The sequence below is a fragment of the Hylaeus anthracinus genome, unplaced genomic scaffold, assembly GCF_026225885.1.
Source record: "Hylaeus anthracinus isolate JK02 unplaced genomic scaffold, UHH_iyHylAnth1.0_haploid 5, whole genome shotgun sequence".
Classification (NCBI taxonomy): Eukaryota; Metazoa; Arthropoda; class Insecta; order Hymenoptera; family Colletidae; genus Hylaeus; species Hylaeus anthracinus.
The window spans coordinates 6,604,101-6,617,715 of record NW_026535322.1 but is presented as its reverse complement, the minus strand read 5'-3'; the positions used below and the strand labels follow the sequence as shown (position 1 = coordinate 6,617,715).

Below are 13,615 nucleotides of genomic sequence, written 5' to 3'. Positions count from 1 at the left end.
TAATTCATATAAGCGCTCTCGACAACACACTCGGCCTCTTCGCCATCGTTAAGTGGCACGGGACACGTATCATTGCCCCTTAATAACGTTATCGTGATATACGATAGAGATACGGATGTTCGGCTGCACGTGTGCAACGTACCTGCCGGCGATAAATCGATTTTTGAAACGGCCCGACCCCGCGGGTAGCGCGAACGTTCGTTTCCCGTTCGGAGCTGATACTCCGATTCGTTTTGCATTGCTGCTTTCCAAACTTTTTGGACGATCTCCTCCCACCCTGGGGGTGAAAGAGAAAATTTCTCGAGCAGGGAATTTATAGACAACGAACGCTCTCGGTTCAAAGGTGAAGTTTCAAGCTGTTCAACGCGAGAGGAAAGGGATGATTAATGGGTAGAGAAGAAATTATTTTTGTAAGATGCGAGAAGCAAAAGAATAATCGATGTAATGATCAATCGATAGAGAAATGGAGTATACGAAGTGTTTCGTTTAAAGCGGAATGGTAAATTATGTGGAGAAAAGAATTTTTTTGGCGAGGGAGGTGGTGTGGAAGATTGAACGAAATAAAAGAAGGTAAATTATTTTGTAAGATATGAGAAGGAAAAAAATAATCAGTGTACATAGAGAAAATAATTTGTGAGTGGTGATAAATATGTATATAAGGCCCTAATTTTCCTTTCAGACGGAGCAACAGAGGTCATCTCAGTTTTCTTAAATGGAACTCCGCATTCTGTTCGCCAACACCTGGCCAAAATGAACTGAAGAACTCGCGATTTCATGGTGCTTCAAGGTATTTACTATTTAACTTACTTTCAGTTCACATAATTGATATTCTCTGGTTCCTACTCAAAAGTCTGAAACACTCAACAAAATTGAAAGTGTCACGCGTCCAAGACGGATTCTACCCTTAAAAAAGAAAAGAAAATTTCAACCAATTAATTGCTACCCTAAAGTAACCATCGACAGTAGCAGTCGACATTTCTTATTGACTCGAGAGTAACAGACCTTCAATGAGTTTCGAAATAGCTCGGGTACCTCGGGTTCGCCAAACCCGTACTGCAGCTGTGACCAAGCACAGCTACAGCCGCTGAGGGCACCCTTCTTCGTTATTTAATTTCAATAATATTAAAGATCCTGCGATATTAAAATCTCGTAGAGTTTTCCACCTTGTTGCCAAACTTCTAATGCAAACGAAGGTGGTCTCCATTGTTTGGGCTGAACGAAGCTTCGCCACAGATTTCATCACGAGGAAAGTCGATTTTATCCTCTATATGGGAAAATACTAAAAGCATTCAACTGCGAGAAATCTGAGTCGCGAGGTATTCCACGAACATGTGTATTCCACGTTTCCACGGTCACGCGACTCTGTCAAACGTAATTATGAAATAGATCGGGTGCAAACATTTTAATAAAATGTGGAATCGAACAAGTTTGGCTAAATTAAATAATAGATGTGATGTTTCCAAATAAATTTTTGACGATACATATATACATGTTTTACATATGTATATGAAAAATTCATTTAATTGAGACAAATTTGTTCAATAAATAAATGTACATATTTATAACGAATAAATGTATATATTCATAATACAGCATTGATTTGCAAAGATCACATCTATCATTTAATTTAGACAAACTTCGTCAATAAATATAGAGGATACAAAAATACTTATGAGACTGACTCGTATGTGACAATATCCCTCAAGAAATAAATCCCGAGTTTAATCTCGTACACATCAGAAATAGATGCATGTCTTCCATCCCTAAGGGTGGTTACGCGTTACCATAACAGTGGTTACGCGCTGGCTGTCCTTAACCGTTGCCAGTCGTTCTCCGAAACTTCTCGAACATTCCCCGAACGAATTCTGTCCCGCAGCGCGATATTCCCCCAAACATCGATTACGAAAGCATCCCAGCGATTATTATCCAAGGGACATAAAATCCATAGCGAACACTAACTTCCCGAGCCACGGTAGCGCAATTTCGCGCGAACGAGCGCAATCGCCGCATTTGAGCAATCGTTTCCGCGCCAGCACGCCACCATCGTGCTCGAAACGCCTCGTCGCATACCGCGTTACACATTTTTCATCGGCGGCAGTTAAACGTTAATAAATATTTATTGGCCATCGCCGATGCGCCTGGACCGCGCGGCTGGAAAAGAATGATACAGTCTAGCGTCGGGAATGAATCTAAAATGCTAATCCACGCCGAGCGAAAAATCCAACGAGCAAAAAGCACGGATTACTCATCGTACATACACGGTGGCTAATTACTGCCTCGCTCGCGGAGGTAAACGATTATTAAAACGGCCGTAAAAGCGTGGCACCGGCGTTTCAGCAATAGGCCGGGCTAAATCGGCCGATCGTTGCCCGCCGGTCGGACAACGGCCGGTGAAAATCGTTAATACGAGGCGATTAATCGTCAATCGCGACGATAAACATGGTTTACGACCCACGAATAGATTTTCTTCCACGGGATCCGTCGTCTTCTTTTTACGGGCTGTGCTTCAGATTTAATTATGCGCGCCTCGGACGGCGATAAATGTCAAGCTGGAGGAAAGACTATTGTTTTTGTGGGACTTCGTTGAGTATTTTGTTTAGAAAGGTTGGTGGTGGCGAGGGGAAGGTGTTCTGAGTGGAAGATTGAAGGAGTAAAACGGGTCGTACGGTCAGAGACGTGTTGGCTATTATTTGAGAGAATTGAAAGTGAAGGGTAGTTAAACAAATGTGAGACGATTCAGTAAATATAGATCGGTAGGAAAAAGGAAGCAAAGGAAAGATGGAGTCTTTTTCTATATCGCAGAAGTAGCAGCCTAAACTTACGTTAATTATCCTGGAAGACGCCAAAAGAATTGTAAGAGGAATTAAAATTAGATCTTCGTTATACCTACTAAATTCTAATAATAAAAATATATCAATTTAAAAGAAATATCGATGACTTTGATATCTTTAAAAATCATGCCAACGGAATAATGTTAATTTGGCATTGGAATCTTGCTCCACCTTACTAAACTCTAATAATAAAAATATACCAATTTAAAAAAGTACTCGCGACTTCGACGTGTTGAAAAATGAAACACCTAAAAAGTGATTCGAATTTTTGTTCCCATCGATGCGCCTATGAGAAACCAATATGCAATCCATGTCGTAACAGCAGCCACGAGCGTAATAAATGATGCACGCATGTTCCTGCACGGCGGATACAACTGTAATAAAAAGAAAATAATTAACAGAACCGCCATAAATCATCGGGTTTCCACGTTTCGCAACGGACGTAAAATTTTCCTTCTCCTCGAGGGCACGGTTGCTCCATTTTTCTCGGCCGCGACGCTTTCCGCCTCGCGTTTCAGCCGGAGAATACTGATAGAGGGGCCCAGGGTTCGGGCCCCAGCGGCCGCGAGCCCGTCTGACCCAGATTTTTCTTTCTGCCAGCACGGCTAGATTGCCGATAATGATTAAATCGCCTCGCTAGTTTCGTGGAACGGTCAGCAGCCACAAAGACAGCCAATCCTTTGCAACCAGGCCTCTGTATCTCTGCTTCACTCTCTCTTTCTTCAGCCATACACGCGTGACTCGACGATCGTTCCATAGAACCGCGTGAGTCGTTAAAGTGACTCAGAGAAGTAGTCGTGATACTTCGACTAGTGATTCTGTATCGTTCCTCTACATCTAGGACGAAATTCGAAGGTATTTTCGAGCGGTTCGCAAATTCCCACGATTAACACATCGACCGCCATGTCACCCATACATGGGTGACAGTGTTTTTCACTCAAGAACTAGAAAGATTAATTCTGAGAGTTGGACGTCACAGGAGATGAATCTATACGAAGTTCTTGAATTTTGATGTAATTACAAAACTAAATACCGCAATGAACGTTTCGTCACCTAGACTCCGATAGTTTAAATAATATTTAATCTTAGCGGAAATTTTCAAGAATATTCGTTTGGCAGCGAACGTGTTAATCGGTATTTAATCGCCAAGAAATTAAACACCTTTAAATTCAATTTCTCAAAGGAGAAGGGCTTCCTTTCGTTCTTCGCTTTCTACCTGAGACACCTTTCGATACGATTTAGAAACTTACAATTTAGTAACTTCGTAAAGTAAAGAGTTCACGCAACAAAAACGGGATGGAATTTAAAATAACATTCGAGTTAGTAGCCCCTCGTAATCCCGAACGCTTTAACGACCGTATCGCGTACACGAAAGAAATGTTCTCCACGGAAAGAAGAATTTCGCCGGTTAATGGAACGCGTTATTGATTAATGGGATGGCGGGCGTGCATATGCGATGGAAATGCCGATACATCGTAAACCCGCGCGGAATTCAATATTCGATTTCATTACGTGTTCACCGGGTATACTGCGGCCGCTGCCTGGCCAATTTATCGTGCCGCATGCGATAATAAATTAAGTGGATATTCGCTCGAAAGCGTACGAAAAATTACCAGTCCTCGTGACTCTTTTCTCTGCCATGCTAAAGGGTCTACATAATTCTCATTCGGCACGACGATTCCTTAACGCTAAACCTATCGACATTTATTTTTATCTATTTTTGGTTCATATAGATTGAGAATTTCGTTAGTTTCATTCTCGCGAAGAATTAGAATTATATCAGCGAACCTCTTAACAATCCCTCGCGATCGTATCTACCGTAACTCGTCGATGAAACGTTATTTTTATTTGGAAAAAAATTCAGCGTATTATTTCACCACGGAATAATACACGAAAAGTCCACTCTGTGTAAGTACCAAGCTCCGATTCGTGAAACCTTTAATACCAGCGACGGGATCTCGTCGCGCCAAACTGTTCGCATTCGTACGCGCAAGTTACAATTATCCTTGTGGATTTCCGTCGATATTTTCGTTTATTTTCGCGTTCTGACGTTTTACGCGAGCACCGCAACCTTCGTTGCGCTCGACAAGGAAACGACGTTTTTCCAATTGTACTTTTTGCCGCAACGAGGAAATCGCGATGCTTATTATCGCAATAATTTCGCGCGGGTATATATCCTGCGCCACCTTTGCATTGTGCCGCTACCTGACCTTCGTACGTTCATCCGTATCGCGCTCTTTTTTCTTTCCAGTCTCCTTTCGAACAATAAGAATCTTCGTATCGCCGCGAAAATAACTGCCAAATCGTGAAAGATGACGATAAAGAGTTTAACTCTTTGAGGCACACCATTATGAAGAAAAAGAAAATTCAAGCTGCGCAGTTAGTTTATGATATTGCCACAGGAAAGAAAAACTTTTAATAAATTAGTATAGCTAAGCAAAAGGGGAATAGTTTTTAACTCATCTAATTTCTAGATACTGGAAGATGAGTGGGAAAGTGGAGACTCATCGTCAAAATTTATTCTTCCTTTCTTTGTGTCTACCCAAGACTACGAACAATAATACAAGTTACCTTAAGAAAAATGTAAATGAATATTCTCGGAATTCGTTTTCTCCCAATTTCAATCCCGTTGGAAACGTTTCTATCGAATGGCGCCCATACGCGATGGATCGTACAGCCGTCCCTGGCCACGGATCTCTAATGAAATAATAAATGGGTCTGTGAAGTAAACTGGCGTAAACGAATACACACAATGCAAGCTCCTATGTAGGGTAACGGTTGCTCGTTCGGTGGATTGTTCCCACAGTAATGCATTTTTCTTTGTCCAGCGCCGCCGGTGCCGATCGATCACAGAACTCGCCTGACGAAACAACGCGAGTTTCGTCATTTCGTATTTACTCGGCTCGTGGACGGTGCCAGGGAAAGAAATCGTGGCAATTGCTACGATTCCCTTGTTCCCTGGTATAACTGTTTGCTTTTTTATTCGCGGGGATTCGTCCTGATCGCCCTCGTCAAATTGAAACGGATTACGGCTGCGCAATGGACGGTTATTACGCAAAACTGAAATATTTCAGAGATTTCGTCGCTAATGACACGAGAATAATACGGGCTCAGACGTTTTATTGCGACATTAGAGAGCCTCTTCAGGATTATCATTCGCTGTTCTGGCACCAATTATATTTTACCGTCCAGTCTGGACCGGTCATCGCGTACACGAGATCCCTTGAAATGCGAACGACGCAATTATATCACTCGTGGTATACCGTGTTATGGAGCAAAACGCACGAGTAAGTGGGAAGTGAAGTAATGCAGTCTCAGTGTCAGGTACACGCCTCGATCACTTGTGCTTTTAGTTCTACAATTCCTGCGTAGTAGAAATAACTGGAAAATGTGTGTCCTGTTCCGTTTGTTTGTTAAAGTGTTTAACCATTTACAACACTTGTTAAATTACAATACGCTTCTTAATCTCATTTTCATTTTTCTTATCGTTAGTTCGTCTTGTATGACTCCTATATTGTTTTAATACTGTTCGCAGTAACTCTCGTATCTGAGGAGACCTGTTAGGCCGCGTGACATATGGTCGCTTCGAAGGCTCATTGAATTTACCGAGAAAACAATTCGTGAAACATTAATATCACAGCAAAATCATATTTCTCGTGGTTGTTTAAATTATAAGTCACGTTAATAATTAATTTAACTATTATCAGAAATTAATATTTAGTTGGTCTAGTCAAATTTCTCGCGATTAATGTCTCGAATGGATACTTATTCCGAACCGTAATTGTTATTAATGTTTAATCGAGCACTGAATGATGCATGAGCGCGAGGCAAAACAGAGCATCGACTTGGTGTCAGATAAATGGATACCAATGTGCCTGTTTACTAGTGGTCAGATCGACAGAAACCGAACGGAACGGAGCAAAACGTCGACGTCGCGTCGTCGTCGCAGAGTTCTCCAACGGGCAACCAGTTGCGCAATCCTCGCTGTTGAACACCGTTCGCTCGCTGGCGAACAGTGGAACAGGGACGAAAGCTATTCTATACCGCCTACATCGCCTGGAGCTGTCATGAGCTAAGCATGAGTCCTGACTGAGGAGAACCGTGCCTTTGAAACGCAGTTGCCTCAACCAGCTGGGCTCTGTCGTCGTCGTCGAGGGCTTGGCTCACCAGCCACCAAGCTACCAGACTAGCTGTTAAGAATCTGGTGTACGCTTCCGCGAGAAATTCGTGATTCCTGTTTAATACGATAGCATATGATAGCCGTAGGGTCTTAGGTCAGTTTGAAAGGAATTATAAGAATCGATAGAATAATATAACGAATGTAATGGATCTATCCAGGCTAGAATTTCTCTCGAATATTAATTAACAATCAATTTGAATACGCGTCTTCCTTGATACTTATCGTCCTTTTAAAACGTTTTTCCTTTAGCTTTAACGTAGCTTCGGCTTGGCGAATCGGTTTTAATAACCACGGGGAACACGTGGAATTTATTTGCGTATCGATCATATTTAAATCGAATGTATCTAGATAACGTAGTCGATCACATATCAGCAGCTCACGTTGATGCGATTTTTATTACTTTCGTATTCGGAGCAATTTCTAGATCATGTCCACCCGACGTATGATTGAAATGAATTCTGTATGTAAATTGATGAAAACCGTTAGTTCATGAATTAAATATACGCGGCTTATTCGCATTCGGATTTTAAAGTATTTCATTTTTGAGATTGGATTTGGGTCACTCGAGGAATTTAATATCGAAGTATGAACGGACGAGAAACGTATTATCGGTGCTATAATCGAGCAGCGAATAGATCCTTCTTCGCTCGATGCTACGGTTACTAGGAAAATATTATGTAATCCACAAAGATAATTGAGGGGTGTGCTGCAATAAGGAGGCAGCTCTATTTTTTTTATGGTTTTAAGATTAGAACATAAGCACGGATTTAAAAAATTCCTTCACTCGTGGTGCAATAAGCTACGGACAGAGAGAGAGAGAGAGAACAGGAAGAATGAATTTAGCACTAATTTTACGACTTTTTCTATTCTATTTTTTTTTGTATTGCCAAATATTTGAAGAATAAGACAAACATATGTACGAAAGAAAATTGTTTTCGTGTTCAGAAAGGGATTTTTCATGTCCCAAACGATTATCAAACGTTTACAGAAAATGTAGAGGATCGTTTCGAATTTCTTTTTACAAAATTCGCTGTTGTCACACTGGAGTGGTTTCTTTGGGCCAGGGGAAACTTTCCGTAGCCTGCGTTTTATTTTAACGGAAGTGATTCTCGGTTTGGTGCCTGAATGCGCTGAGATAACATCTGGTGAAAGTTTTAATAAGGTTGCATGCCTGTTTACTATCGTAGTATCGAGAAAATGCAGGACTGTTATTGCGCGCGAAAAAAGTGTGAATGGGCTGAAGAATTTTCAACGAAAATTATGAAAGCACTTAAATTCATCCCTTCGGAGCTGACTTGTTTTTTTGCGAGAAAAAAAAATTCCTTTACAATGGGAGCATATTAAGTGTTTGAGAAATAAGACATAAACGTTATACAAAGGTCACAGGACCATTGAAGATAATTATTTCTGCGCCCAAATCTGACAGTTGTCATCAGAATTTTTGCGACAGAGCGCAATCGTGTTCGCTCCGATTTGAAGAATCGAGCACCGTGGGGGTTAACAGTGCCGAACCAATTGATTTTTCCTTTTAAATCTGAAAGTCAATCTGAACGACAAACTGATTACGCTCGTCACTGCGCAACCATGACAGGTGTCTCGCATCGACCAGTCAGCGCAGATATTTCATTTTCTTCGCGGAAGGGAGTTAATCCGAGAGAGCGTTACGTTCCGAAGCTTCTTCTCACGGTTTCTCGCGACAGACTGGAACGAAGCTTGCGAGATAAACGGAAGTTCCGGTGGCTAGAGGGCCCTCCCCGATGCGAATCCTCGCACCGTTGCGAATTTCACCGTTACATGACCCACTTCCCGACACGCCCGGTTTCGAACCGTCGAAAAATAATTTCCGAAAAATTAAATTCGACGAAAAAAGCGACAACTGACGTCTGCGTTATCCTTCCGCAGAGTGAAACATCGGTTCGATCACGAGTTTTTTGGTTGTTAATTAATTTCGTCTCCGTTTCCACGGACAGATTATTTTTTGCAACCCAACGTGAAGCACCGCGGTTTTGGTATAGCGTCTCTGTTACCTTTGCGTCGAGTTTTTGCAGCCACGAGTTTCGAGTATCTTTGGATCGAATTTTGAAGTAATTGGGACGCGGTCGAACGGGTTCATTGGAATATTATTTATTTTTTTTTATTATAATATTGTTACTTCGTTTTGCATAAATGCACCATACACTTTGTTTACGTTTGACACGAATTTCTAATGTTAACTGATATCATAAATGCATAAAATGCCCAGTCTACTCACAAATAAAATTGACTCGCTCGAGTAAGGGAACCAACAGCAAATACTGTTACCAGTTGTACCAAATACAAATACCTTCGTAGCAACTAATCGCACCCAAAGCATTGATTACCAAACATCCCAGCGCGCTAATAAGAAAGAACGCGTCTCCCACGATAAATTCCCACTTTTCGACGTGTTTCGCTGTTCATTCGTTTTTTTCTTCTTTCTCAAACATCATCGTTGGTCACGATATCTCGCAGGAATATCTATTGGTTCTAAACGGACACGGACAGTTTCAGTTTCTGCATCCTTTCCTCGCGCACATACGATTACCATTAGCAATGAGAATCGTTGCCCCGGCGCTGGGGTACTTTCGATTGCGTTATCCCCGCGGACAAGCTGCGAGCCGCGCGATCACGTCGAAGAAATCGCTCGCGCGTTAATTATTCCGTATCGTGCGTTTCCAGAGCCGGGAGTAGTAAATATCGTTAAAGGCAACGCGCGTAGGAAAATGGACGCGGTCGTAACGTGTAAATAGCGCGGAGCGTAATAATATTTATGGTCGGACGATGCTATCGGCGATATATTCTCACGTGGAAAGCCGACAGAATCGGACCGAGGGCCGAGCCGACGGATCCTAGCCGAGAGGAGAAAGTCCACCGGGAACTCGGATTGGGTACCGATGAGATAATGGTTAATCGTGATTATTAGCGTAATGAATGGGCCACGGCGCCGGTGAACGAGTCCACGAAAGACTCGACGCGTCGCAACCGGTCCGTTTGACCTCTAATAATCTAATTGAGAGCGAATTACCGAGCCAGGTGCTAACCTTTCCTTTTTCCCTCGCGCGCAATTTGCGTTTCCGCGCTCGGGCAAATGAATTGTCTTTAACGCGACGATTGACGCGTGCGTGCTGGGATTAGTCGATATATATTTTATGGTACTATAATACTACGAGCGACCGAGTTTTTTGATTTGCTAGCGTTTTCTAGGTACTTTATTTTCGTCTTTAAACCTTTCACTGCAAAGGGTGTATATATGAGTCATTGAAAAATGGGCTTAGAGGAATGTTTACATTCGTTAAATCGATTTTTAACAAATATCAGCTTATAGGGGATGACGAGACGAAACTTTTTTATACGTACGATTTATTCGTAGGACGCTTAGTTTCGAAAATAAACATTGAAATGAATAGAAGTTCCTTGCAGAAATTGAATTTCAGGAAAAAGGTCTTTTAAGTTTTCACTTTTTACCACTGGAACTAAACGTCGTACGAAGAAACTGTAAGTATAAAAAAGTTCCGTCTTACCATTCCCTATAAGCTGATATTTTTTAAAAATTCGAGCGTTCGACTGTTGTTAATTATTTTTTTTTAAACAACAGCGACAATATCAGACCGCTATGTCGTTTAAGTTTTCAATTTTTATTTTTGAAACTAAATGTCGTATGAATAAACTGTAAAGATAACAAAATTTCGTCTCATCGTCCACTATAAGTTAGTATTTTTAAAAATTTCATATCTCCACGTCTCTTAAAGTTTCGAGCAAAAATTGTCCCGCAGTCAAACGGTCAAGCGTGACGCGTGTCGCATCCTCCTGTAGAAATAAAAGGATCTGCGTTCTTTGATTCTGGACAAAAAAAAAAAAAATATCGCGTTCCCGATGGCTGGTCGGAGATCGAGGAAGATTGGAAAGCCTTTCGGCTCGAAAAGGATCAGACCGCATCGCGGTGATCTCATTCACTTAACGCGTTAAAGATCAGGTTGCTGGCCTCTCGCGAATTTTAAAATCACGTCAAACGTGCACGCACCTGAATCCTGTTACTGTGCCGCACCGCTGAGCAAACTGGAAATTTCCACGGATCGTACCTGGCCGTTGGTTCGCGACCAGCCTGTTTTCTTTCGACGTCGATTCGCCGTGGTGTTTTCTCTCGCGAAACGGGATGCGTTAGTCCCGATTCGAGGCAAGGTTATCCCGCCAAAAGGCATCGTTTGGGGGAAAAAAAAAAGATATTGTGTCCACTTTGTACACATTTGCAATTTTTGAGAAGTAAACGTTGAGATTGGTTGTTTCAAAGATTGAAAATAAGGCATGATTTAAAGACAGGGTAAACCACCCTATTCCTTCGACCCTTCGAAATGATCGATAACTAAATTGAATTTATACACAATTAATTGTCACCTTCTAGACGTGGCGAGATCGACACATAACACAAAATATACAAAAATCTAAAGGAATATGTATTCCCTTAGATAAAGAATTAGAACCAGTTTCGAAAGCAGTTCACAAAGAATAATTTTCTAATGTTCAGAAACGTAAATAAATTCTATTTCTTACAGTTAGTTAATATTGCTAGTTTCGTTTAATAAAATTTCAACACTGCTTTCAACACATTTATTTATTTTTCACTTTCTTTTTATTTGAAGCTTTTACGTTATTTTAGCTATGAACACCACTGAACGAAAATCAAACGTCTGCTACTCTTTCGATTAACTCTTTGAAGTTAGCTGGACGAAAGACTATCCCGCCGATTGCTTAGCTTTACTATTTTATTTAAAGTTTATCATTCATATGGCGATACTATGAACTAACGGTAAAAGTAGAATCAGAAATGTATGCAAGTTAAAACCGGTTAGGGAGTTGTTGACACTGTTCTTCCGTGCAACTTGAATTTTCTTTTTCTTTTATAGTCGTGTGCCTTAAAGAGTGAAATTATTTAAGAAGCTGCGCAGAGGGGGAGGGGGACAGGAAATTCAGCGAATATATCGAATGTGAAATCTAGTTACCGACACGTGCTTCCTGTTGACTGGTTTTTATTCCCGTGAACTGGTGCGACAAGAATTATACCGCATAACAGACCTGGAAGTGATAAAGGAACAGAACGATAACACCCGGCGAAATAAATTTCATACTTAATTTGCTTCTGTTCTCCTGTAAACAAAAATAACAAACTGGCACGAAAGCTCGTCGAGTATCGGGATCATTCATTCGCGTCGTGAAAAATACGAAAAACGGGTTCGATGAAAAACTTGAATGATTTCGTAGGCGTAGATCGAATTTTTGACGTTTCTTTCGAAGCTGTCGTTCGTTAATTTTATCGTTATTAATTATAGCCTTTCCTTTTTAACAAAACAAATTTAATATCTCTTTTTTATTATCAAAATAATAACCTAGATTGCACATCCGTATTAAATCTTGGCGGCCGTGAATGGGATAAAAAATTAAATACTACAAGGAATCTACGACAATCTAATTTGCAAAAGTCTCGAGACATGATCTTGACCTCGTAGAAATTTTCACGAGTTTCAGTCCGACACGAAACGTGCTAAAATAACTTTCACAAGTATTAATTTACCGGTAAGTTAATATTAATAAAAAAAACATCATTTCCTCGGTGGGTCAATTCCCGATATATATGCGGTGTTTACTATATATATATCGAACAGATAACAGGAAACTGCCAGTCTGGATTGAATTTACAATACCTTCCTCGGCTCCGTCCAGCCTGTATCACATCAAATGCCAATAAAGAAAAATATTTCGTTAAGAGAGCGGCATTCTGCGCGGCTATTAGAGCTGTTAATGCACCGGTGATTCGAGAGAGGGACCCTGATGGACACGCCGTCCACGTCGATGGACGCTTCTTACGGTTCCTCCGGGTTTTTTTGCCACACAAAGTCGGCGTTTAATACACGTAAAACGTTTCTTCGCTGGGAGCAGCGAACCGAGTTACAGTTACCAGGCTATATCGAATTTTAATCGAAAAAAAAAAAAAAATACGAGATCGCGCCGGTCCGCGTAGGACGAGCTCGATGGCCTAGAAAATGTAGGGGCCTCCTCTAAACTCGGTCTAAAACTATTCGTATACTCTCATCTTGCCGCTAATCCATTTTACGGAAAAGTTTCTCTACGTCAATCTGGGTCGTCTTTTTCTTTTGTAAAGTGTAAGTAGGTCAGGTTTAGCGTACATTTTCTTTTCTTCTTGATTATATGAATTTGATTTTCCGACGAGAATTTATTTGAATAAACACCAGCTTGCATTTATAATTATTAGAAAATTAAAAGCGAAATTGGAGCGACGTTCCGAATCCACGTCCACTGTTGACAGAGCCTACATCTTGAGTAACACGATTCAAGATTCAAGCACCATAACGCGGAATAATGGCCTTAATTTCTAAACGTCTGTCACTCGATGCTATTCAACATCGATCGAGTGAAAACAGAAGTTTGGACGTAATAGAGGGACCCTGGTCATCCTGATTCATCGGACAGAGTAAAAAGTGACGAGTGTTTACTCAACTCCAGGCTCGAGAATCAGAACCAACTAGGCGCTGAGGGATATAACAAGCTCACGATTTCTTGGAACGCTTGGGGA

The 13,615-nt window shown here is 41.2% G+C and overlaps 1 protein-coding gene across 1 annotated transcript in view; it reads left to right on the top strand.

Moving 5' to 3' along the window:
* The window catches only part of LOC128895691 (protein sister of odd and bowel-like), a 111,641-nt gene that overhangs the window by 33,461 nt on the left and 64,565 nt on the right, over positions 1-13,615 (top strand). Inside the window, exon 2 of the mRNA XM_054158515.1 lies at positions 680-787. The gene's annotated coding sequence lies outside the window, so the exon portion shown is untranslated. The remainder of the gene's footprint in view (positions 1-679; positions 788-13,615) is intronic.